A 26,974-nucleotide genomic window follows, 5' to 3' on the forward strand; every position below is an offset into this window, starting at 1 on the left:
CATCCTCTATGATGGGGAGCCCAGCACAACAAAAGATAAGGCCAAAGCATTTGTAACCATCTTCTGCCAGAAGTGCCAAGTGGATAATCCATCTTGGCCTCCTCCTAAGGCTCCCAGCATCACAGGTGCCAGTCCTCAACCAATTCATGCCATGTGGTATCATGAAATGGCTAAAGAATAAAGAATTAAGTGAAGACTATGGGCCCTGACAACATCTTGTCTGTAGTATTTAGGACTTGTGCTTCAGAGCTGGCTGCCCCCCTAGCCAAGCTGTACTAGTACAGCTACAACACTGGCATTTATCTTGCAATGTGGAAAATTGTCCTGTCCACAAAGAGCAGCACAAAATACAATCCAGCCACTTACTGCCCCATCAGTCTACTCTTAATCATCAGCAAAGTGATGGAAGATGTCCTTGACAGTGCTATCAAGCAGCACTTACTCAGCAGGAACCTGTTTGCTGATACACAGTTTGGGTTCCAAAGATGGACAAAAGAACTGGATTCAAGAGATGAGGTGAGAATGACTGCCTAGGCATCAAGGCGGCATTTGACCGTGTGTGCCATTAATAGGCTTGTGGCAAGATTGAAGTTCAAGGGAAATAGTGGAGAAATACTCTCCCCACTGTTTGGTATCATACCTAGCACAGAGGAAGATGGTTGCGGTTGTTGCTAGCTAACTGGTACACTGCCTGTAACAAAGGGATATATCGCAGCGTGCTTTAAAGCAGGGTAGAGAGGAGCTCATTCAGCAGGAATTAGAAAACAGTTTGGGATGATCCAGGGAATAATTGAAATTATTGCATTTGATGGTCTTTGGTTCAGTCATTTCAGATCGTAACCTGTGTTCCTAACTTTTCAGACAGGAGCTGATGGTAAGGTTTCTGCTTTGCCATTTACACCTCCTCCAGACCCATCTTTTGTTTCTTTACTTATTCCATTGCCATCTCCTTTTGCCCTGCCCCATCATTTTTTCTCACATATTCTCTCATGCATTCCACCTGATCATAGTTCTTCCCTTTTCTCCTACCTTAGCCCTGCTTAAAACCTTTGATCTTTGCCAGTTCTGATGACATGCCAATGACCTGAAACATTAACTCTGCACAGATGTTGCCAGACCTGCTGAGTATTTCCAGCATTTTTGGTTTTTAACTTGCAACTACCCTTGTTTGCTTTAACACTGGTCTATTCAAGCAGAGCTACAGCATCACCAAAATGACTTCTATTTCCACTTCAGTGACATTTACTGGAATTTTATCACCTCGCCCGCCCGAGGCCTGTAAGATCCCGCCAGAGACCAATGGAGAATGCGTTCTGTGAGCCTCACCCGCCCCTATTCCGGGGCAGGCGTGCTGTTAAAATTCTGGCCATTATCTCTCCTTGGCCCCCTCTTCTTCCTCACCTACTTGCTATCCCTTCGTAACATTATGCAAAGACATTGGGCGGAATCTTCCCGTCCCGCCAGTGGGAGTTGGAGTCAGCCATTAACAGGTGAAAGGCGTGGGTCTGTTGGTTAAGCATAAGTACTGAGACCTACGTCTGGGCCCAGTTTGCGGTTAGGGCGGATTGGATGTTTACTGATCATTGTGTGCGAAAATGTCATGGACTCTATATTTATCATTATGCACGCAGATGTACAGAATCAAAGAGGTTTACAGCATGGAAACAAGCCCTCTTCGGCCCCACTTGTCCATGCCACCCTTTTTTAAATAAAAAACCCCTAAGCTAATCCCAATTGCCCGCATTTTGCCCATATTCCTCTATACCCATCGTACCCATGTAACTATCTAAATGCGTTTTAAAAGACAAAATTGTACCCGCCTCTACTAGTATCTCTGGCAGCTTGTTCCAGACACTCACCACCCTCTATGTGAAAAAATTGCCCCTCTGGACACTTTTGTGTCTCTCCCCTCTCACCTTAAACCTATGCCCTCTAGTTTTAGACTCCCCTACCTGTGGGAAAAGATATTGACTATCTAGCTGATCTGTGCCCCTCATTATTTTATAGACCTCTATAAGACCCCTCAACCTCCTATGCTCCAAAGAAAAAAGTCCCAGTCTATCCAGCATCTCCTTATAACTCAATCCATCAAGTCCTGGTAGCATCCTAGTAAATGTTTTCTGCACTCTTTCTATAACAGGGTGACTAGAACTGCACACAGTATTCCAAATGTGACCTTACCAATGTCTTGTACAACTTCAACAAGACATTCCAACTCCTGTATTCAATGTTCTGACCAATGAAACCAAGCATGCTGAATGCCTTCTTCACCACTCTGTCCACCTGTGACTCCACTTTCAAGGAGCTATGAACATGTACCCCTAGATCTCTTTGTTCTGTAACTCTCCCCAATGCCCTACCATTAACTGAGTAAGTCCTGCCCTGGTTCAATCTACCAAAATGCATCACCTCGCATTTGTCTAAATTATATACAAACTAAGGATTAAAAAGATGCGGAATTGTATTGGTTAAAAATGCACACCAAACTGTCATGCTATTTTAACTGGCGTGTATTGGCTGTAAATTGCTATAATTGAAACTGTTTTATGGAATCTGGTCAGATCATCATAGTGAGATCCACTGTGTTTGTTTTCCTGATTTGATTTATTATTGTCACATGGATTAACATAGTGAAAAGTATGGTTTCTTGTGTGCTATACAAAGTTCATAGAGAAGGAAACGAGAGAGTGCAGAATGTAATGTTACAGTCATAGCTAGGGTGTAGAGAAAGATCAACTTAATGCAAGGTAAGTCCATCCAAAAGTCTGATGGCAGCAGGGAAGAACTGTTCTTGAGTTGGTACGTGACCTCAGACTTTTGTATCTTTTTCCCCGACGGAAGAAGGTAAAAGAGAGAATATCCGGGGTGTGTGGGGTACTTAATTATGCTGGCTGCTTTGCCGAGGCAGCAGGAAGTGTAGACAGTCAATAGATGGGAGACTGGTTTGCGTGATGGATTGGGCTACATTCATGACCTTTTGTAGTATCTTGGGGTCTTGGGCAGAGCAGCAGCCAGACCAAGCTGTGATATAACCAGAAAGAATGCTTTCTATGGTGCATCTGTAAAAGTTGGAGAGTTGTATCTGACATGCCAGATTTACTTAGTCTTCTGAGAAAGTAGAGGCGCAGGTGGGCTTTCTTAACTATAGTGTTGGCTTGGGGGGGACCAGGACAGGTTGTTGGTGATTTGGACACCTAAAAACTTGAAGCTCTCGATCCTTTCTACTTCTTCCCCGTTGATGTAGACAGGGGCATGTTCTCCTTTACGCTTCCTGAAGTTGATGACAATCTCCTTCGTTTTGTTGACATGGGGGAGAGATTATTGTTGCCGCACCAGTTCAGCAGATCCTCTATCTCTATCCTTGTGCACAAACAATAAAAGCGTAGTTTTTTTGAATACTCACTGTGCATTGTCTGGTTAATCATATAATCTACAATGCAGCAGGAGGCCATTTGGCCCATCAAGCTCTACTGACAATCCCACCAGGTCCTATCCCTGTAACTCCATGTATTTACCCTCCTAATCCCCCTGACACTAAGGGGCAACTCATCATGGCCAATCAACCTAACCCACACATCTTTGGACTGTAGGAGCACCCGGAGGAAACTCGTGCAGACACAGGGAGACTCCACACAGACAGTGATCCGAGGCTGGAATTGAACTCAGGTCCCTGGCGCTGTGAGGCAGCAGTGCTAACCACTGCTGTCCATTAATTCCTGACACACCTGCCACGGGAATCTTAGTGGGCAGGAGCAGGCCATGCAAAGGGTCCATTGACCTTGTGCAGGATTTTCCAGTCTTGGGGCGAGAGCAGCTGTAAAATCCCACCCATGGGGTCAGCTTCCACATATATGCTAATGCTCTATCTCCTCACTAGCTCTCTCCTCTCCATTGCCTCAGTGTTGTCAAGGCTGCCTATCCAAAATCCGGTTTTGGACAAGCTGTAATATTTCTCCAGTTAAGTACTGAGAAGTCAGAAGTTCAGTCCTCACCAAGATTCCATCTCTGAAAATCTGGTGCGCTACACAAAGCTGATCTTCTGATCCATGTTCTTGTGAAAAAGCAAACTCGGGAGGATCAGTTTTTAATAAGGATCTGTATCATATTATGATCCAAAGGTTAAAATCCCGCAGAATTTTACAGTCCCAGGACTGAGGTCAGAAACAGCCTGCTGTCGAGGGCAGTTACAGGTGTTTACATTTAGGCCTCGCTTTATCACTTTCTCTGAATGCCTGGGAACTAAATAATCTACAGCAAAGCTAAAAAAAAAACCTCTCTACTAGAAACTGAATGCTGGGCAGCCATAGAAGTGATGTGGAAGGTTCTCGCACAGGGTCCCATTGCCCGATACGATGGGACGGCCGGGTGTGTTTGCCTTGTGTATCTTCGGGAGGCAGTAGAGATCTCCAACGCTGGGAGTACGTGGGATGAGAGCACGGAGGGTGTTCTGAAGGTCCGGATCAAAGGTCTTGATCAGAGTGTTGAGTTGACGGGTGTGTTCTTTGGTCGGATCTGCAGGTAACTGTCTGTAGTGTTCCTCGTTGTTGAGTTGTCGGTACACTTCTTTGCAGTAATCCGTTTCTAGTAGAGAGTTATAAGCACAGACACAAACAGGTTTCGGGTGGTAAGATATTTAATGAGCCTGGAACATCATGACTGATCAAATGCATCAAGATCATGTGAAAGAATGTATTTTGGAAGATGTAAAAAATTTGAGACTTTGTAATCGATACTAGAGAGAGAGGATACATAAATTTGAACTCATCTAACTAACGTGCTGTTCTTGTAACATCAAGTGTTAAGCTATGATGTTACACTGTGTTCACTCAAGGCTCAAGTGTTTGACTTTGTATCTCATTCCTGATACATAGGCACGGAACTGCAATCTGTCTTTATTATTACAAGGTAATATCCTCTTGATCACAAAGATCAATGAGTATTGCCATAGCAATCACCACACCTCCATCCCAACTCAGCCCATCTTCTGCTGAAACCTTTATTCCTGTTTTTGTCACCTTCAGTCTGAGCTATTGAATGCTTTCCAATCCTGTAGACTTCAACCGATTTTAAATTTTTCTACCGCATTCTAACCAGCATAGAAGTCCCAATCAGCCATCACCTGTGTTGTAACTTACTTATATTAGCTCCTGATTCCCCACACCGCAAATTTAAAATTCCCATCCTAATTTTAAATCCCTGTATTGCTTCACTCCCATCCCTATCTCTGTAATCGCCACCACTTCCAAAGCTCTTCAGGAACTCTGCGCTTCCAACTTTTGTACATTCCTCCTCCTTTCACCCCACCCTGTGCTCCTGAAATTGCTGTGGAACTCCCTCACAAAACTCCACACCTCCCCCCCCCCCCCCTCCCCCCCCCTCCCCCAAGCAATCTTGCTACCTTTAATCCTTCCACAATTCCTACTTTAGCTTGATATCTACTTTAGGCTGCATTTGCTTCTCTGCCAGTTAATTAAAGATGTACATGAATGCAAGCTGTTGTTAAATGCCTCAGAGCAACGATGGATGTCAGGAAGCGAACTAGCAGCCCTTGTGTCCATTACCCATAAGATACAGGAGCAGAGTTAGGTCATTCAGCCCATCGAGTCCGCTCTGCCATTCGATCATGGCTGATAAGTTTCTCAACTCCATTCTCCTGCCTTCTCCCCATAAACTTTGATCCCCTTGAAATCAAGAACGTATCTATCTCTGTCTTAAATACACTCAATGACCTGGCCTCCACAGCCTTCTGTGGCAATACACATTATGGGGAGGCAGTGGCATAGTGGTATTGTCACTGCACTAGTAATCCAGAGACCCATGGTAATGCTCTGGGGACCTGGGTTCGAATCCCACCACTGCAGATGGTGAAATGATAATTCAGTAAGAATGTGGAATTAAAAGTCTAATGATGAAACAATTGTTGTTAAAAACCCATCTGGTTCACCGTGTCCTTTAGTGAAGGAAATCTGCCACCTTTTTCTGGTCTGGCTACATGTGACTCCAGATCCACAGCAATCTGGTTGACTCTGAAATGGCCTAGCAAGCCACTCAGTTCAAGGGCAATTAGGAATGGGCAATAAATGTTGGCTCAGCCAGCGATGCTCACACCTCAGACATAGAAACATAGAAGATAGGAGCAGGAGGAGGCCATTTGGCCCTTTGAGCCTGCTCTGCCATTCATTACGATCATGGCTGATCATCTAACTCAATAGCCTAATCCTGCTTTCTCCCCATTCACCCCAAGTGCTATATCTAGCCGCCTCTTGAATACATTCAATGTTTTGGCATCTCATGAACGAACAAACAGTCTTTAAAAAATTACTGCTATGGTTCAAACAGCAGAAAATAACAGTGGATGATGTATTTCCCTCAATTGTATGCCATTTCAATAATTTCGCTGGTTTCTGGTGGATGTATTGCGTGTCACTCTGGATGTGGCACAGCTGATCATAAGAATATAAGAACTAGGATGAGGAATAGATCACGAGCCTGTTCCTTCATTCAGCATGATTATGGCTGATCTTCTAACTCTACTTTCCTGTCTCATCCCCACATCCAAAGATGTGTGCGTTAGGTGGATTGGCCATGCTAAATTGCCCCTTAGTGTCTGGGGGACTAGCTAGGTTAAATGCATGGGGTTGTGGGGATTGGGCTGGGTGGGATTGTGGTTGGTGCAGACTTGATGGGTCAAATGGCCTCCTTCTGCACTGTAGGGATTCTATCCTTTAACTTACATTATTTCAGGCCTTTTCAATTCCATCTATAAAATGGTAGAAGGTAAGCAGGAGGTCCTGTCCAATATACACGGCACTTTCAGTTAATTTCCAAAGATACTGAACACTTGAGAAACTTTTTGCAACCCTGTGGACAACTGTAAACAATGCTTGACTGGTGTTGAATGCAAGCTGTGATATTGGGTATACACACTGAAAAACATCTTCCACAATTTCCAATTTGTAAACTTTAAATTTAAAGTTTATTTATTAGTGTCATAAATAGGCTTACATTAACATTTCAGCTAAGCTACTGTGAAAATCCCCTAGTCATAACACTGGCGCTTGTTCGGGTACACTGAGGGAGAATTTAGCATGGCCAATGCACTTAACCAGCATATCTTTCAGACTGGGAGGAAACCGGAGCACCCGGAGGAAACCAACACAGACACGGGGAGAACGTGCAGACAGTGACTCAAGCCCGGAATTGAACCTAGGCTCCTGGCGCTGTGAGGCAGCAGTGCTAACCACTATGTAGAAAGTGTGGAACAAGAAAGAGAAAATAGGAGATCATTTGGCCCTTTGAGCCTGCTCCGCCATTCAATACATAACAGTAAGGACTGGATTTTGCCATTCTGATGCAGGGAAAACCCACATCAGCAGGATGGAAAAGAGGCGAGGGAACCCAATTTGAGGATTCCCAACCTCCATTCCCATTCTCTACCACCACACAGTGGCAGTCGTGTGGAACATATAAATGATGCACTGCAACAAACTCCTTTTGGCAGAAAGTGTGGAAAAAGTTTGCTGATCTTAATAAAAGCACAAACAACGAACACAAAGAAAGGCTTAATATCCTTGCCTGGAATGCCCATCAGGAATCTGCAAGTGCACAATTTTCCATCTGTTGTGAAGGAAAAGTCCTGAAGCAAGAAAATGCACCCAAACTTTCAATGGAAATGCCCAGCTTGCAAAGCTCTAGCCTGGGGGGGAGAAATAATTGAATACTTCAACCATTTACCTACACAAGGTTAGAATAACTTATTTTGTCTTGTAATAAAATGCCCTCGAGGGGCGTTCTGTGCTAATTGTTCTCTTTTATCTAAACCTCATACTAAATACAAACTTGCAACAACACTTGCACAAAAATTCGTTAGTATCAGATAAAACATTAGTTTGTCTGATGTATGTGACCTGATCCATTATTCATTAGCATTCACATTCAAGGCTCACCTGTCGCTCAGTGGTACATCTGCTCAAATGTGTTCTTTACATCTGAAACGAGGGAACAGTTTTAGGGCATGGAACTGAGGCAACAAGTAGTGAAAGCTATATATCATGACACCACAAATCCTGGCCAGAATGGAGACCATTTGGTAATTCCCACTGCTGTAAGTAACTGGGATTGAAAAGACAAATAATCCATTTGTATTGTATACCCATCCGTCACTCACTACATTTTGCCGGGTAAGTAATCCTGGTGTATTTGGGGCACTCGAGTTTTGAAGCACCTCTAAATTAAAAAGACAAGTCCCCATACTGCCTCAAATTCATTGGCAGAAACAAGTGATGTCAGCATCCACTCCACAAAGGGGACAAAAGAGTAATAAACAACATCAAGATAGACTGCATTGTGAATGGAGACAAATCTTGTTCCCAGATAAAAAAGTGTTTGCAAATATGCCAATTTTTCGAATGCACCGTAAGTGGGGAACCTTGACCACTATTAGCACAAGGTCAGGAAAATACAGAAGCTTGTGACATTGTAGATGGTGCTCCCATGATTTCCTGATCTGCGGTGTGGCTGGTGGGTGAGGCTCCCCACCTTAATACCATTCAAAAATAAATCTTTTATTCTTTTCATTTTATGTGCATACAAAAAAAAGTCTTACAAGTCTATTGAAATGGCACTAAAAAATGGAGTTTGTGCAATTCTGCTCACAGCAATTTACATAATTTCACAAACCTGATTCTCCTTATCTACAGTGTGCTGTCTTTAACACACACTGTATAATCATGTCTTTGATGTTTGTGTAGCAATGCCAAATCTTGGAACACCTCTCTGGCCTTAGCAGCATCAGCTAAGGAAACAGGCAGGCATTCATTGGACTCTTCAGCTTCATAGGTCTCCCTGGGCTCTTTGGTTAAAGAATGCACTACATCAATGATTGCATCATCCATCAGTATATGGCATTGTCCACCTCTGTACAAGTTTCCATACTTTTCTCTGCGGCAATTTCCATGCCAGCCTCCTGCAGGCAAGCGAAAAGTGCCTCATTGGGTTGGTTGGCGTCACCCTGCTCTTCCTCCATTCTTGACGTCTTATACAGTCATGATCTTTCTGAACTCTGGTGGAGGCAGTTGGCAATAATGGCTTCCAGCACCATTTTCCATGCCTTCATCATCATGGCCTCTAGAACAGCTGGATTGTACTTATCTTATCAATGGCCTTGATAACCGGAGAGATCAGTTGGCGTTGACAGTGGGTTTTCCGATCCATTGACTGGAGTTTCTGCATGGTGTTGGAAGCAAAAATATCAGCTTGCCACTCTTGAGGCCTGCAATGTCGAGGTGTGTGGGGCAGTTGTCCGTAATGACGACAATATTCCTTTTCTTTCGCTGATATGTTTTGTCCATGCCTCAAAATATTGGAGATCATCCAGACTGATTCATTAGCCTCGTCATTCGCAAAGCGATGTAACTTCTTGAACTTTCCGATCACAAGATGCCATCCAGATTGGCACAGACCACAGCAGAGAGACTTGCCTTGCTCGGTTTTCCATCATTACTTGCTTCAACTTTAGACAGCAAAGAGCCATCTGGCAAAATACAGTATTACAACTTGGTTTCACCCGAGTTAAAAGTGCTTCATGGTGCATACTCATTCAAGACATGGGTGAGACTACTTGGAATCAATCATCTGTCATTGCTGCTGTGACTGCTGCACCCTCACCAATTACCACACAAAACAATTCCGTGGCTGGTCTTGAATCCGTTGCTGCAGGTGAATTCCTATGTGGCCCAGCTTCTTTGACAGGGAAACTCCCCTTTCTTACAGTACTGGTCTATAGATGGGAACGGCCTCTGCTCAGGCTGCTTAGAACTACAATAACAGAGGTTCTTCAACATCTGGATGGGTGACTGTCTTCATCTGCTTCCTTGCTGGAGAGAATGAGATGAGTATGTTGAACTGTTCCAAGATGTTCGCCTTGTGTTCTGTAATGCTGGAATCTCCCAACCCTTCATGATGTTCACTTTCAGCTGCACGCCATGGTTTTCCACTTGCTGTATCAAATTCCCCTTCTCTCCGATTGGCAACACCTTCTCACAGGTTTGTCAGATTCTTTCACAGGGAGATCTCAATGTTAAAGGATGCTGACTTTCCCAGCATTGCATGATCTGACTCCACTCTGATTGGTTGGTGCAATCATAAGTTCATAAGATATAGGAGCAGAATTAGGCCATTTGGCCCATCGAGTCTACTCTGCCATTCGATCACAGGTGATATGCTCCTCATCCCCATTTTCCTGCCTTCTCCACATAACCCTTCGACCCATTACCAATTAAAAAGCTGTCTAACTCCTCCTTCATTTTACTCACTGTCCCAGCATCCACCGCACTTTGGGATAGCAAATTCCACATCAATCATATGATAAGCGTAGATGAATTCGACTAATCCAGAGTTTCCTGTGCGGAATTTAATCTTATGAGGGGCATTGTTCCGTAGGGTTCACTATTCTGCCGATGGGAATGGTTGATGATTTTGCCATGGCAGGAATTTCATGTCATCCAAGTTTAACTCATTGCAATTGCATTGTACTGAGTTTAGATTCACCATATATTTTACTGTGTGGACAATCCCCTTACAAAAACAGTCAAATTTACAACAAAAAAGCATTTGTAAACAGCAAAGTCACCTGCCACAGAGTGAAATAGTGATAGTTTTATGCTTGCTTGAATTGTATAGTGATATTTCCCAGTCTCTCATCCTAAAAGGAATAGCTGAATGTGCCCACTCATCTCTCGCCATTCAGAAGGAAATACAGTGCAAGGGGAGTGTGCCACTCATTTAAACCCAAGTGAAACAACAACTGCTTGCTATATATAGAATCTTTAATTCAATAGAACATACCAGGAACTTCACAGGAGCACTAAAAATTAGGCACCAAGCCAGATAAGGACATATTAGGACAGATGACCGAAAGTTAAATCCTACAGTGCCAAAGGAGGCTATTCGACCCATTGAGTCAGCACTGACTCTCTGGCAGAGTTTCAGTTTCTTTATTAGTGTCACAAGTAGGTTTACATTAACACTGCAATGAAGTTACTGTGAAAATCCCCTAGTTGCCACACTCCAGCACCTGTTTGGGTACACAGAGGGAGAATTTAGCATGGTCAATGCATCTAAGCAGCACGTCTTTCGGACTGTGGGAGGAAATTGGAACACCCGGAGGAAACCCACACAGACAAGGGGAGAATATGCAGACTCCACGCAGTCAGTGACCCAAGCTGGGAATCAAACCCGAGTCCCTGGTGCTGAGAGGCAGCAATGCAAACCACTGTGCCACCATGCCGCCCCAGAGCATCTTACCGAGGCCTCATCTTCTCGTGTATTTACCCCCGCTAATCCCCTATACGTAATGGCATGCTAAGGGGCAATTTAACATAGCCAATCAACCGAACCTGAACATCATTGGAACGTGGAAGGAAACCCACGCAGATATGGAGAGAACATGCAAGCTCTACACAGACTGTGACCCGAGGCCAGAATTGAACCCGGATCCCTGGAGCTGTCAGGCAGCAATGTTAACCAAGTTGTCAACAAGTCAGATTTTAAGGAGTGACTTTGAGGAAAGAGGGGAAGAGTGATGGAGAGACATAGGGAGGGAATTCCCAAGCTTAGGGAATGGTGGAGTGATTGTAATTAGGGATGATCAACAGGGCAGAATTTGCAAAACAAATATTTCATGGGTTATAAGCCTGAGGGAGAATACAGCAATAGAGTCAGAGGTTTACAGCATGGAAACAGGTCTTTTGGCCCAACTTGTCCATGCCACCCAGTTTTTAACCATTAAGCTAGTCCCAAATTACTCTATACTAATCTTCCCCATGTAATGGTCTAAATGCATTTTAAAAGACAAAATTATACCTGCCTCTGGCAGCTCGTTCCAGACACTCACCACCTGTGTGAAAAAATTGTCCCTCTGGACACTTTTGTATCTCTCCCCTTAAACCTATGCCCTATAGGGAGGGGTGAAGTGATTAGAAAGCCAGGATGTCAATTTTGTCTGCACAAGTTTATCTACAATTTGTTTATTGTTTTGTTATAGGTCAATGAGCACGAGCAGCTTCTCACACCTTATTTCAAGTGGCTGCCCCTCTTGTGGGGGCACAGGCAGCAAGTACAGCAGATTGTTCAATGGTTGGGAGTGCCAAAGTTCAGGGTGATCCAGCATTCACATGATATCCACAAATGCACACTTACAGCAGCAGTCACTGATCAGCAAGTGAGAGCAGGCATTTTATTTGCTATTTCATAGAATCCCTGCAGTACAGAAAGAAGCCATTTGGCCTATTGACAACAATCCCACCTAGGCCCTATCCCCATAAACCCACGTATTTACCCAGCTAATCCCACCTGACACTATGTGGCAATTTAACATGGCCAATCAATCGAACCTTTGGAATTTGGGAGGAAACCGGAGCACCCGAAGGAAACCCACGCAGACCCAGGGAGAACATGTAACTTCACACTGCCAGTGACCCGAGGCTGGAATTAAACCCGGCTCCCTGGCGCTGTGAGGCAGCAGTGCTAACCACTGTGCTACCGTGCCACCCACAGGTCCACTCAGACCATCCTTCCTGTCCACTGAAACTTGCCGGAGACCGACTCACTTAGTGTATTCCAATGATTGAAAACAAGACCCTTATAATCTGAATGTCTCACCTCTGCACTTAGCCCATGAAAGCAGCTGTTCACTTCCTGACAGCCTAAGTGTCAATTCTCACAAATCTTCCAGAAAGAATAGAAAACTACTTCAACATAAAGCTCTGGGAGATAAGGCACTCTTCATAGGACCAGGGGCACAATGGTTAGCATTGCTGCCTCAGTGCTAGGGACCCAGGTTCCATTCCTGGCTTGGGTCACTGTCTGGGCGGAGTTTGTATGTTCTCCCCATGTCTGCGTGGGTTTCCTCCAGGTACTCTGGTTTCCTCCCACGCTGCATGTTAGGTGCATTGGCCATGGTAAATTCGCCCTCAGTGCACCCGAACTGGCGCCGGAGTGTGGCGACTCAGGGATTTTCACAGTAACTTCACTGCAGTGTTCATGTAAGCCTATTTGTGACGCTAATTTGCAGATCCCCACTCCCCTCAGATTCAGGTTATCTGCCATACAAGAGTAAGAGGCGACTTGATTGAAACATACAAGATCCTGAGGGGTCTTGGTAGTGTAGATGTGGAGCGGACCTTTCCTCTTGTGGGACAGAATCTAGAACTAGGGGGTCACTGTTTAAAAATAAGGGTTTGTCTATTTAAGGCAGATGTGGAGATTTTTTTCTTTCAATGGGGTTGCCTCAAAAGGCAAAACAGAGTCATGAGATGGGTTTTTCCAGGCCCGCCCTACACTGGGATCATCCAGTCTCACTGAAAACCAATGGACTTTGATGGGTCTTTAAATTTCCTGAGGTGGGTCCCGTCACAAAGAGGTCTGAAAATCACAGCCTTTAATATTTTTAAGACAGAGACAGATAGATTCTTGACAGAGTTACAGAGTCATAGAGGTTTACAGCATGGAATCAGGCCCTTTGGCCCAACTTGTCCATGCACCCTTTTTATTACCCACTAAGCTAGTTCCAATGGGCATTTGGCCCATCTTCCTCTATACCCATCTTACCCAAGTAACTGTCTAAATGTTTTTTTAAAAGACAAAATTGTACCCGCCTCTACTACCTCCAGATACTCACCACCCTCTGAAACAATTGCCCCTCTGGACCCTTTTGTATTTCTCCCCTTAAACCTATGCCCTCTAGTTTTAGATTCCCCTACCTTTGGGAAAGGATGTTGACTATGTAGCTGATCTATGCCCCTCATTATTTTATAGACCTCTACAAGATCACCCCTAAGCCACCTAAGTGCCAGTCTATCCAGCCTGTCCTTATAACTCAAACCATCAAATCCCAATAGCATCCTGGTAAATCTTTTCTGCACTCTTTCTAGATGAGCAATGGGGCTCTATATATTCGTAACAGGAAATGATCATGCAAATTCTTAATCTAAGCTCTTAACCTGTTCAGTGTATCCAATATTCTCTATATTTTCAATGATTTTAAATTAAAATCGGATTTTTTTCCACTCAGCATCAATGCCACCCATGAGAAAGGCAATAAGAATTCCATTTATTTCAGAACAATTTTAGTTTAGTTTTAATTATTTTTTCTGACATTGCCAAATAACAATTCACAATTCTACAAACCACAGTGTGCTGATTACTCTTGCAATTTTACTCTGACACATTAAACATGATTCACAAATATCAAACAGTGCAATTAGATAGTGTGATATTTCCAACTGGTTCGGGTTGTGGGGGGGTATCTTCAGAACTGTTTAAGAAAATATCCTGAATATCCTTCAACCCCAAAGACAAAAAGCCTTGCAATGGTGCAACGCCACAGCAAGTTCCAAAGTGTTTCGCAGCGAGTGAAGAGCTTTCAAAGTGCAATCATTGTTGCAATGTAGGAAATGTGGCAGCCAATAGGTGACAAGGTGGCACAGTGGTTAGCATTGCTGCCTCACAGTGCCAGGGACCTGGGTTCAATGCCTGGCTTGGGTCAGTGAGGAGTTTGCACAATCTTTCCTTGTCTGCGTGGGTTTCCTCCAGGTGCTCTGGTTTCCTCCCACACTCCAAAGATGTGTGGGCTAGGTGGATTGGCCATGCTAAATTGATCCTTGGGGTGGAATTTTCCAGCCACACGTGCCCCAAAACCAGAAAATCCCACCCGAGGTCAATGGACCTTTGCATGGTTCACCCCAATGCCCGCTACGATTCCCATGGTGGGTGGGATGGGAAAATTCCCCCCAATGTCAGGGGGATTAGCAGGACAGATATGGGGGATTACAGGGATAGGGCCTGGGTGGGATTGTTATCGGTGCAGGTTCGATGGGCCAAATGGCCTCCTTCTGCACTGAAGATATTCCATGATTCAATTTGTACACAGCAAGCTCCCATAGACAGCAATGTAACAATGGCCAGGTAGTCTGTTAATGTGATGTTGATAAATGTTAATCAAGGTCAGGGGTAATTCCCCTGCTCCTAGTGGTGCTGTGGGAACTCTGACAAGAGTAGACTGGGACTCGGTTTAACTTTTCCTTGGAAAGCCAGCACAGTTGACAGTGCCACTGCTCTCCCTCCCTCAGTACTTTTATAACTTTACAGCAATCCCCCATTGGAGCGCCAGCTTTAAGTTATGCGTCCAATTCCTGGAATGGGACTTGAAACTGCAGCCTCCATCACTCCATTAATGATCTTAAAAGAAAACGCATTTTACCTAACCTGCACATCTTTGTCGAAATACAACACTTCTACAGCGTTACTCCAAGAGAGTGAGAGATTTAACTCCCAACATATTTCTGCAAATTACAGATGCAGAAAGCATCGAAGAAATTGACATATTGGACCTGATTCACCTCCAACCTAAGCCCCTGAAAGTAAATGTCCACCTCTCCAATTTTATCAATTTCAATCCCCACTGGTCTTCTGTAAAATACTGCAAGCTGTTTCATATTCAGCGTGTTATTTTGAAGGCTAACACGGAACAGAACATGCACAATGCACTAATTTAGGATGAGGATTCGAACCTGTTCTTTAAGTATGGTACTTTAAAAAAAAGTTACCGCGTTGAAACATGTCCAACCGGAATACATGGCAAGGCTCATTAAAAGCATCAATGGGGCAATTTAAAGTAATAGCGACTTACCTTCAACTGCAGTCAGTAATGCAACAGCCTTTACTTGTTGTATTGTAAAAATACGACGTGCTTCTGATTAACATTTGGGAATATTATTCCAGCAACTTCAGTTCGTGGAAATTTTATATTCTCTGGATGGTGTTGTGTGCATGATTGACAACACAAAAAGCCAATGAGAGATTGAGAAACGGTGACACCCACAGCGTTTAGTCACCAATCAGTTTACAAGAACGTTGTGTACGGGGTGGATTGATGCTGTCTGCTGTTACACACTGTTTCACCACCACTGGATCTGCTCTGCTTGAAGGCTCACATCTAGGCTGGGGTAACTGCTGAACTGGCTCGATAGTCCTTTAAGGGGCTGATTTTCATTTGTGGAAGATCTTGTTTCAGAAAGTAGCGGCTGTTACAATCTGGAGAGTGCACAGCAAGCTCCCCATGTAGAATCATAGAATCCTACAGTGCAGAAAGAGGCCATTCGGCCCATCGAGTCTGCACCAACCACAATCCCACCCAGGCCCTATCCACATATCCCTACATATTTACCCACTAACCTCCCTAACCTATGCATCCCGGGACACTAAGGGGCAATTTAGAATAGCCAATAAACCTAGCCCGCACATCTTTGGACTGTGGGAGGAAACTGGAGCACCCGGAGGAAACCCACACAGACACGAGGAGAATGTGCAAACTCCACACAGACAGTGACCCAAGCCAGGAATCGAACCCAGGTCCCTGGAGCTGTGAAGCAGCAATGCTAACCACAGTGCTACCGTGCTGTCCGGAGAGGGCGTGAGTAAGACACTCTGTCAGAGAGTTGGTGCAGACTCGATGGGCTTCCCTCTGCACTGTAGGGATTCTATAACCATTTCCCCCCCTTCCTTGATCTTGAACCATTGGGGGCAACTGAGGTTTCTGCAGAACCGTCTTAACTCACGTTATGGGGTCCTTGGCGAGTGTCCTCCTCGTTTTGAGGGACTGCTGGAGAGAGAGAGAAGGGAGGAACAGTTTGGGCCAATATTATAATTTCCCCATTTTACTGGTGTTCCATTTTAAAGTATACAAGGCTAGTTTGGACCATATTCTTACTTCCCTGTTTTACAGTTTTTTTCCTTCTGGGAGATAATTTCCACTGGAATTTGGCTCTTCTGTGAGAAGCTTGGGTTCATTGAGCTTCCCATTTACTTGGCTAAATGAACAGGCAGGAGGGACTAGCGACAGCTCCCAGAATGCACACCATGGTCACTATCAAACATTCTCAGCTAAAGTTTAAAGTTTATTTTTTTGTGTCACAAGTAGGCTTACATTAACACTGCAATGAAGTTACTGAGAAAATCACCACACTCTGGCACCTGTTCGGGTACACTGAGGGAGAATTTAGCATGGCCAATGCACCTAACCAGCACATCTTTCAGACTGTGGGAGGAAGGTGGAGCACCTGGAGGAAACCCATGCAGACATGGCAAGAATGTGTAGACTCCGCACAGAGAGTGACCCAAGCAGGGAATCGCAGCTGGGTCCCTGGCACTGTGAGGCAGCAGTGCTAACCACTGTGCCATACCCCCAAACACCTCCCAGCGATAACTCTAATCCGCAAAGATCTACTGATTTTCGTTTTGCCTAGGATTTCCCCTTGCCTATTGGCAGTTTAAACAGTACACTGAGTAAAGGGGATCTTGAGGCATCTGACAGCATTTTATCCTTAAATTTTCAGATAGCAAAATGAATGATAATGATTGAATTTGGATAGAAGCTAAAGGGTAGATGCAAGAAATGTTGAAAACTATTTTAAATATATGTGGAATTTTTTATCACAGTGGAGAATTTTGGCATTTCACAAGCTTTTCAGGGCCAATAGTGGGATTTGGCAATAATAAATTGAATATACTATAAACAAAATACAGTTGTCCCTCATTCAAAAAGGCGTCAGTTGCCTTTTGAAAGATATTTACAACAAGACTAACAAGAGCAACATGTTTTAAGAATTCTTTTCTGGGGACACTTCAACAGCACATGCTCAGGAGTGTTGATCCAGAAGGAACTCTTCCAGTGTAGACAATAAAAAATAACAAAACTTACTCCAACTTATAAATCAACAAAACTTCATTACTCCAAATTTGAGACCACACCCTGGGCCTTCCCAAATTCACCACAACTCCCAGCATGTCCTAATTTATACTGATCATCGCATCATTCTGTCATTGGTCACATGGTTTAGTGGGTCAGCTGACCCTTACAGCTTGTTACCATTGGCCACATTACAACAAATACAATGTTGTCACTGGTTACATTCTAACAAGGAGGGGTGTAGAATCACCCACACCAGCTTCTAGATCTCCACGTTGTTCTGTGCATACGTAGATTCCAGAAGTTGCTGTCGGTTTCACCCTTGTGTAGCAATAATGGTGAACCTTAACAGTTTCACTGTCATTAATTACCACAGCTAAAACCTGGTCAATTATACTGTTTCTCTCTCCACAGGTGCTGCCTGATCTGCTGAGTGTTTCCTGCATTTTCTGTTTTTATCAAAGATTTCCAGTAGCCATGTTTTTGTTTTGATGCAGGGAGGGCCGTATAGTGTAGTAGCATAACAATTCTGTGACTGGACTAGCAATCCAGAGACCTGGACTAATAAACAGAAATTGTCAGTACAATTCCCATTACAGAAACTGGGCAGTTCAAATTCAATTATAATAAATCTACAGCTAGCATCTATAATGGTGATTGAGACAAGGTGTCAAGGGGTATGGGGAGAGTGCGGGCGTATGCTGTTGAGATTGAGGATCAGCCATGATCATATTGAATGGTGGAACAGGTCCTGCTCTTACTTTCTATGTTTCTATGTTTCAGTTACCTCATCTGGTTCACTAATGTCCTTTAGGGAAGGAAATCTATTGTTCTTCCCAGTCTGGTCTACATGACCAGATCCATAACAATGTGTTTGACTCTTAGCTGCCCTCAGAAATGAGACCAGAAGACCATAAGACATAGAAGCAGAATTAGGCCACTCGGCCCATCGAGTCTGCTCCACCATTCAATCATGGCTGATATTTTTCTCATCCCCATTCTCCTGCCTTTTCCCCATAACCCCTGATCCCCTTATTAATCAAGAATCTATCTAGCTCTGTCTTAAAGACACTCAATGACCTGGCCTCCATAACTTTCTGTGGCAAAGATTTCCACAGATTCACCACTTCACCAAATGGAAAGCAAGCACTTGGTTGTATTGAAGAAGTTGGCTCACTAGAACCTTTCCAAGGGCAATTAGAAATAGGCAATAAAGGCTGCCCATGCCAGCAATGCCCACATTCTGTGAATAAACACAGTGCATGAATTTACTGATTTATTTATGTAACTTTAGCATGGAGGTGTGACATTTATACTCATTTATTTGTTAATAGTGTTCTTTATGGGCATAAAATTCACAATTTATTTTTAAAGGACTTGGTCAAAAATTATATGAATGGCACAATAGCCAACCATGGATGAATCAAACATTCTGAAAGCTCCTCTTGTTCTTCTTTCTCCCTCTGTGACACTGCAACCTCTCTCCTCCCCCATTCCTCTCCCTTTCCTCTCATTCCTCTTGTTATTCCTCTTTCCCTTCCTCACTGCTCCTTCTCTCCCCGATCCCCCTCCATGCTTCCTCTTCTTCCCCTTCCCTCTACATACCCTCTCCCCTAACCCTTGTTTTTTTCCACTTTCCCCCAGTCTGCGCATTCCCCATCTCCTCCATTTCCTTTCACCTGACCAACCTCTCCTCCCCTCCCAATGTCACTTCCTGTTTATCCCCTGCCTTGTTCCTCTATCATCCACTCGCCTCCTCCCTATTCCCCTCCTCTCCTTTCTCTTCTCAACCCATGTCCCTTTCATTCATTCCAGCCCCACTCCCCTTCTCCTATCCTCATCTTTTCTCCTCATCTCATTCTCTGCTGATTTCCTCCCCTTTCTTCCCATCATCATTCCTCACTCTATTACCTCTAATGGACTTCTTCCCCTTTCATGCTGACTGAACTGTCTCCTCCTTTACTATGTTGCCTCTCCCATTTCTACACTTCTCTTTAACTTCCTGGTCACTTAAACATAGAAAGTAGAAGCAGGAGTATGGCGTTCGGCCCTTCAAGCCTGCTCCGCCATTCATTATAATCATGACTGATCATCAAATTTAAAATCCTGATTCCTCCTTTCCCCCCTTATCCCTTGATCCCTTTAGCCCCAAGAGCTATATCTAATTTCTTCTTGAAATCACACAATGGTTTCACCTCAACTACCTTCTGTGGCAGTGAATTCCACAAATTCACCACTCTCTGGGTGAAGACATTTCTCTCACCTCAGTGCTAAAAGGCTTACCCCTTATCCTGAAAGCATGATCCCTAGCTCTGGACTCCCCCACCACTGGGAACGGTTTTTCTGAATCTACCCTGTCTAAACCTGTTAGAATTTTAGAAGTTTCTATAAGATCCCCTCTCACTCTTCTAAACTCCAATGAATATAATCCTAACCGACTTAGCTTCCTCTCATATGACAGACCTGCCATCCCAGGAATCAGCCAGGTAAACCTTTGCTGCACTCCCTCTATAACAAGGACATCCTTCCTCAGGTAAGGACACCAAATCTTCACACAATACTCCAGGTGTGGCCTCACCAATGCCCTGTACAATTGTAGTAAAATATCCCTATTCCTATACTCAAATCCTCTCGCTATGAAGGCCAGTCTCTCAGAACCAGCAGGGTTCTAATAACCTAGACATTCTGTGTTGCTTGTGTAACATGAAGCAAGCATCTGTTTTATACAATGACACCAAACAAGATCTGGGTGAGTCTCACCAAAGGTCTCAGAGCGAGCTACCCATGGGAAATAAGTCCCTTCATGATTCTGTCCTCAGGTGCCACGGTTTAAAGAAGAATTATTTCTGATCCTGAATTGGGGAATAAGTCAACTGTCTCATTGGATGAGATGATGCAAACTGGTTTGATGTTACAAAGTTCATCACAGTCGCACAGGTGGTGAAAGCAGCTCGGAAATGTAAAGGAAACCCCACATTGCAAGACGGAGGAAAGCAAAATGCAAAGGTTTGGAAGCACGGTCAGGATTACCAATAGGGAGGAAAATTCTCTGTTCACAGTAATCAATTACTGCTATTGAGGATTTCGTTTCCAATAATAGTCTGTATCCAAAAGCATAGGAATAAGCAAGCGACAGGAGGAGGGATGTAAAACATGCACATCCTAAAATCAGATGCTGGCTATTCTTGTCATACAGGCAGGAGTATCCAGGTATGAAATGCACAGAGGTAGACAATGTGAAGATTTCACAAAGTCCTCCCTCCCTCCCTTCCCCCTTCCTTCCTCCCTTCCTCCATCCCCCCTTCCTCTCTCTCTTTTTCCCTTCCCTTCTTTTTCTCTCTCACTTTCACATCAGCATGGTAAGTAACCGCAGTGGGTCAGGTAACTGTATGCCATATTTGTTGTACATTTTTGTTTCACTGTTTTATAGGATGTGAGCATCACTGGCAAGGTCAACATTCACTGCCCATCCCTAATTGGCCTTGAAAACATGGGTGGTGTGCCACCTTCCTGAACAGCTACAGTCCTTGTGGTATTGTTACACTCATGGTGTTGTTGCAGAAGGAGTTCCAGATTTTTAACTCAGTCAAAACGAAGGAACGACAATCTATTTCCAAGTCAAGATGATGTGTGACTTACAAGTGGTGTTCCCTGCATCTGCTGCCCTGTTCTTCTTGGTGGTAAATGGACAAAGAACAGTACAGCACAGGAACAGGCCCTTCGGCCCTCCAAGCCTGCGCCGATCACATTTGCCTATCTAGACCAACCACTTATATCCCCGTTTGTTCATATGCCTATCAAGATAAGTCTTAAATGTAGCTAACGTAACTGCCTCAACCACCTCTCTTGGCAGTGCATTCCAGGCCCCCACCACCCTCTGTGTAAAAAACTTCCCCCCTCATCTCCACTGAACCTTGAATTTGTGCCCCCTTGTAATTGTCACCCTATCTATACCTCTCATAATTTTATAAACTTCTATCTGGTTGCCCCCCGTCTTTCCAGGGAAAACAATCCCAGTTTATTCAATCTCTCTTCATAGCTAATACCCTCCATACCAGGCAACATCCTGGTAAACCTTTTCTGCACTCTCTCCAAAGCCTCCATGTCTTTCTGGTAGTGTGGTGACCAGAATTGGACACAGTATTCCAAATGTGGCCTAACCAAAGTTTTATACAAATGTAACATAATTTGCCAACTTTTATACTCGATGCTCCGTCCAATGAAGGCAAGCATACCATATGCTTTCTTCATCACAAGTTTGGAAGGTGCTATTGTAGCAGCCTTGGTGTGTTGCTGCAGTGTTGCTGTTTTGTGGATAGCGATGAGGACCATCAGAGGATACAGCAGGATATAGATCAGTTGGAGACTTGGGCGGAGAGATGGCAGATGGAGTTTAATCCGGACAAATGTGAGGTAATGCATTTTGGAAGGTCTAATACAGATAGGAAATATACAGTAAATGGCAGAACCCTTATGAGTATTGACAGGCAAAGGGATCTGGGTGTACAGGTACACAGGTCACTGAAAGTGGCAATGCAGGTGAAGAAGGTAGTCAAGAAGGCATATGGCATGCTTGCCTTCATCGGCCGGGGTATTGAGTTTAAAAATTGGCAAGTCATGTTGCCGCTTTATAGAACCTTAGTTTGGCCGCACTTGGAATATAGTGTTCAATTTTGGTCGCCACACTACCAGAAAGATGTGGAGGCTTTGGAGAGGGTACAGAAAAGATTTACCAGGATGTTGCCTGGTATGGAGGGCATTAGCTATGAGGAGAGGTTGGAGAAACTTGGTTTGTTCTCACTTGAGCGACGGAGGTTGAGGGGAGACCTGAAAGAAGTCTACAAGATTGTGAGAGGCATGGACAGAGTGGATAGTCAGAAGCTTTTTCCCAGGGTGGAAGAGTCAATTACTAGGGAGCATAGGTTTAAGGTGCGAGGGGCAAGTTTTAAAAGAGATGTACGAGGCAGATTTTTTACACAGAGAGTGGTAGGTGCCTGGAACTCGTTGCCGGGGAAGGTAGTGGAAGCAGATACGGTAGTGACTTTTAAGGGGCATCTTGGCAAGTACATGAATGAGATGGGAATAGAGGGATATGGTCCCCAGAAGCGTAAGGGGTTTTAGTTAAGACGGGCAGCATGGTCGGTGCAGGCTTGGAGGGCCGAAGGGTCTGTTCCTGTGCTGTAATTTTCTTTGTTCTTTGTTCTTTGTGTATTAAACATTGCTGCCGCTGTGTGTCAGTGGATGGGGTGCTGATCCTGTACATGGCTTTCCCCTAGATGGTATTGAGCTTCTTAAGTGTTGTTGGAACTGAACTCATCCAGGCAACTGGAGAGTATTACATTATACTCCTGACTTGTGCTCTGTAGATAGTGGACAAGCTTTGGGAAGAGAAGAGGTGAGTTACTTGCTGCAAAATACCCAGCCTCTGACTTAATTGTGGAGCCACAGTATTTACTTGACTGTTGCAGTTAAATTTCTAGTCAATACTAACCCTTACTTAGTAACCCCCAGGGTGTGATGCTCGGGAAATCAGTGATGGTAATGCTTTTGAAGGGGAAATTCTCTCTTGTTAGAGATGGTCATTGCCTAATACTTGTGTGATGTAAAGGTTATTTAAACTTTACTAGGATGCTACCGGGACTTGATGGTTTGAGTTATAAGGAGAGGCTGGATAGACTGGGAAGCATAGGAGGCTTACGGATGATCTTCTAGAGGTCTATAAAATAATGAGCGGCATAGATCAGGTAGACAGTCAACATTTTTTCCCAAAGGTAAGGGAGTCTAAAATTAGAGAGCATAGGTTTAAGGTGAGAGGGGAGAGGCACAAAAGGGTCCAGAGGGGCAATTGTTTCACACAGAGGGTGGTGAGTGTCTGGAACAAGCTGCCAGAGGTAGTAGTAGAAGGTACAATTTGATCTTTTAAAAAGTGTTTATTCAGTTACAAGGGGAAAATGGGTATAGAGGGATATGGGCCAAACGCGGGCAATTGGGACTAGCTTAGTGATAAAAACTGGATGGCATGGACAAGTTGGGCTGAAGGGCCTGTTTCCATGCTGTAAACCTCTATGACTCTATGACTCTTATCAGCACAAACCTAAAAGTTGTCCGTGGTTTTACTGCATGTGTCTGCGGAGTTGTGAAACTGAACGCTGTAATCATCAGCAAAGATCCCCACGTCTAATCTTATGATGAAGGGCTGAAATTGAAACGTTGTAGGGTAAAACTATGATTGCTGAAATATTATAGGATAAAGAAGAAAACAAAATCATATGAACATACAAACAAGGAGCAGGAGTAGGCCATTCAGTCCTTTGGGCCCACTCTGCCATTTAATAAGATCATGATTGATCTGGTAGTAACCCCAAATCTGCATCCCGCCTCCCCCTATAACTTAAGACCCCCTTGCTTACCAAAAATCTATCCACCTCTGACTTAAAAATATGCAAAGGCTTGGCATCCATCGCCTTTTCAGGAAGAGAGTTCCAAAGACTCACGACCTTCAGAGACAAAAAATCAAAACAAGTCCGATTTTAATGGACGACCCCTTATTTTCAAAAAATGACCCCTAGTTTTTGATCGTCCCACAAGAGGAAACATCCTCTTCACATCCACCCTGTCGACACCCTCAGGATCTTACATGTTTCAATCAAGTCGCCTCTTACTCGACTAAACTCCTGTGGACACAAGCCCCAGCCTGTCCAACTTTTCTTCACAAGACATTATAACACAGAAATGGAGCGGCACGGTGGCACAGTGGTTAGCACTGCTGCCTCACAGCACCAGGGACCAGGGGTTCGATTCCCAGCTTGGGTCACTGTCTGTGTGGAGTTTGCATGTTCTCCCCATGTCTGCGTGGGTTTCCTCCGGGTTCTCCGGTTTCCTCCCACAGTCCAAAGATGTGCGGGTTAGGTGGATTGGCCATTCTAAATTGCCCCTTAGTGTCAGGGGGACTAGCTAGGGTAAATGCATGGGGTTATGGGGATAGGGCCTGGGTGGGATTGTGGTCGGTGCAGACTCGATGGGCCGAATGGCCTCCTTCTTCACTGTAGGATTATATATATATATATAAATAGATTATTTGACCCAACCAGTGCATGTTTCTATTCCTCCTCCGTGGCAGCAGATGTGTGATCCCATATGCCTGTCCCATACCCATTTTCCTTCACTCCTCCTTCCTTTAACACCTATTTAGCTTATTCTTCAATGTTGTTACTTGGTCTCCATTTTAATCACTAATCCAGTAAACGCACATCAAATCCTCTGTATAATGAATTTCTTCTGCTCTCCATTCTAAATCTTTTATATGAAGTTTATTTTTGTCCCTTTGTTCCAACGTAGAAAACATTGTAATGGGAGAAGGCCTTTGAATTCATTGAACCCATTCCACCATTTAGTGAGATCATAGCTGATGATCTGTGCACAGTTGTTAGCACTGCTGTTTCACAGCGCCGGGGACACGGGTTTGATTCCTGGCTTGGAATTTGTACGTTCTCCACATGCCTGCGTGGGTTTCCACGGGTGCTCCTGTTTCCTCCCACATTCTGAAAGACATGCTGGTGAGGCGAATTGACCCGAACAGGCGCCGGACTGTGGTGACTAGGGGAATTTCACAGTAACTTCATTGTGGTGTTAATGTAAGCCTTACTTGTGACTAATAAATAGAAATCCATAAGCCCACCTTTGCCTCATATTCCTTAATACCTATAGGTAACAAAAATGAATCAGTCGCAGTTTTAAATTTAACAATTGATCTTGCCTCAATTTCCACCTTCAGCGGAGATTCCGAATTTCTGCCACCCTTTGAGTGTAAAAATAATTCCCAATTTTACTCCTGATTGGCCTGGCTCCATCTTTAAATGGTGTCGTCTGGTCCTGCACTTCTCAACCAATTAAAATAGTTTCTGTATACCCCATCAGTTTTCCTTAACATATTGAAAACTTCATTTCAAATCATCCATCAATTTCCTAATTTCCTGGGAAAAAAATCCGAGGTTGTGTATTATCTCCTTGAAATTTAACTCTCGGAGTCCGGGGAGGGGAGGGCGGGGGAGGGGGGGGGGGGGTGTAATTTTCCTGTCCTGCCCATCATGGGAATCATGGTGAACGGGACACGGACCATGTAAAGATCTGTTGACCTCGGGCGGGATTTTCCGACCTTGGGACGAGCGCGGCCAGAAAATCCCGCTCAAAGTATCATTCTGAAAAAATAAGCAGAAGCTGGAAACTGACGCAAACACTGAGAATGCTGGAAAAACTCAGCAGCATCCGTAAGGAGAAAAAACAGAGTTAATATCTCAAATTGATTCGATGATTTATCGGAAGTAAAAGAGGGGGGAAATGCATTGGATATTATGCTTTATGAGGAGTATAACAGCTGGAACAGCGAGTGAAAGCTGGGAGAGATTGCAACAATGGTGTAGCAAAGTTGTTTATCATTCTGATAAACCTATGCTGCAATCCCTTCAAGGGAAATATGTGTTATAATGAATACTAATTAGAATCCCAGCCAGATGGTGAAGAATGAAAGCAGAAGCAAATCCTTTTCGTGATAGTTGGTTTATTTACGGAACGCAGCATCACATATGCCTGCCTTCTACTCAATGACCCAGTGTTCCGGCAGTCTCTCTTTATAATTGGTCAAGTACTTGCTTTAAAAAAATGCCCTTTGTCTACGTATCTCAATAATACATTAACAAACCATTGACAAGGAATTAAAGTTAAGTTAAAAGTTAAAGTTTATTTATTAGTCACAAGTAGGCATACATTAACACTACAATGAACTGACTGTGAAAATCCCCTAGTTGCCACACTCTGGCGCCTGTTCGGGTACACTGAGGGAGAATTTGTGCAAGGAATAGAGGGATATGGACCAAGGGCAGGCAGAAGGGATTAGTTTAACTTGGCGTCATGATCGGCACCATATTGTGGGCTGAAGGGCCTGTTCCTGTGCAGTACTGTTCTATAAGAAGTTTCACAACACTAGGTTAAAGTCCAACAGGTTTATTTGGTATCACAAGCTTTCGGAGCACTGCTCCTTCATCAGGTGAGTGGCCACTCACCTGTTGAAGAAACATCGCTCCGAAAGCACGTGATACCAAATAAACCTGTTGAACTTTAACCTGGTGTTGTGAGACGTCTTACGGTGTGCATCCCAGTCCAACGCCGGCATCTCCACATCATGACTACCACCGTACTGCTCTACGTTCTATTAACAATGCATTCTTCGTA

At 44.1% G+C, this 26,974-nt stretch overlaps 1 protein-coding gene across 1 annotated transcript in view; it reads right to left on the bottom strand.

The window, feature by feature from the left end:
* Nucleotides 1–16,657, bottom strand: part of LOC144479506 (interleukin-6 receptor subunit beta-like) — a 96,276-nt gene extending 79,619 nt beyond the window's left edge. Inside the window, exon 1 of the mRNA XM_078198238.1 lies at nucleotides 16,617–16,657. The gene's annotated coding sequence lies outside the window, so the exon portion shown is untranslated. The remainder of the gene's footprint in view (nucleotides 1–16,616) is intronic.
* Between the last annotated feature and the right edge of the window lie 10,317 nt (nucleotides 16,658–26,974).

This window comes from Mustelus asterias, chromosome 26 (genome assembly GCF_964213995.1).
Source record: "Mustelus asterias chromosome 26, sMusAst1.hap1.1, whole genome shotgun sequence".
Taxonomy (NCBI): Eukaryota; Metazoa; Chordata; class Chondrichthyes; order Carcharhiniformes; family Triakidae; genus Mustelus; species Mustelus asterias.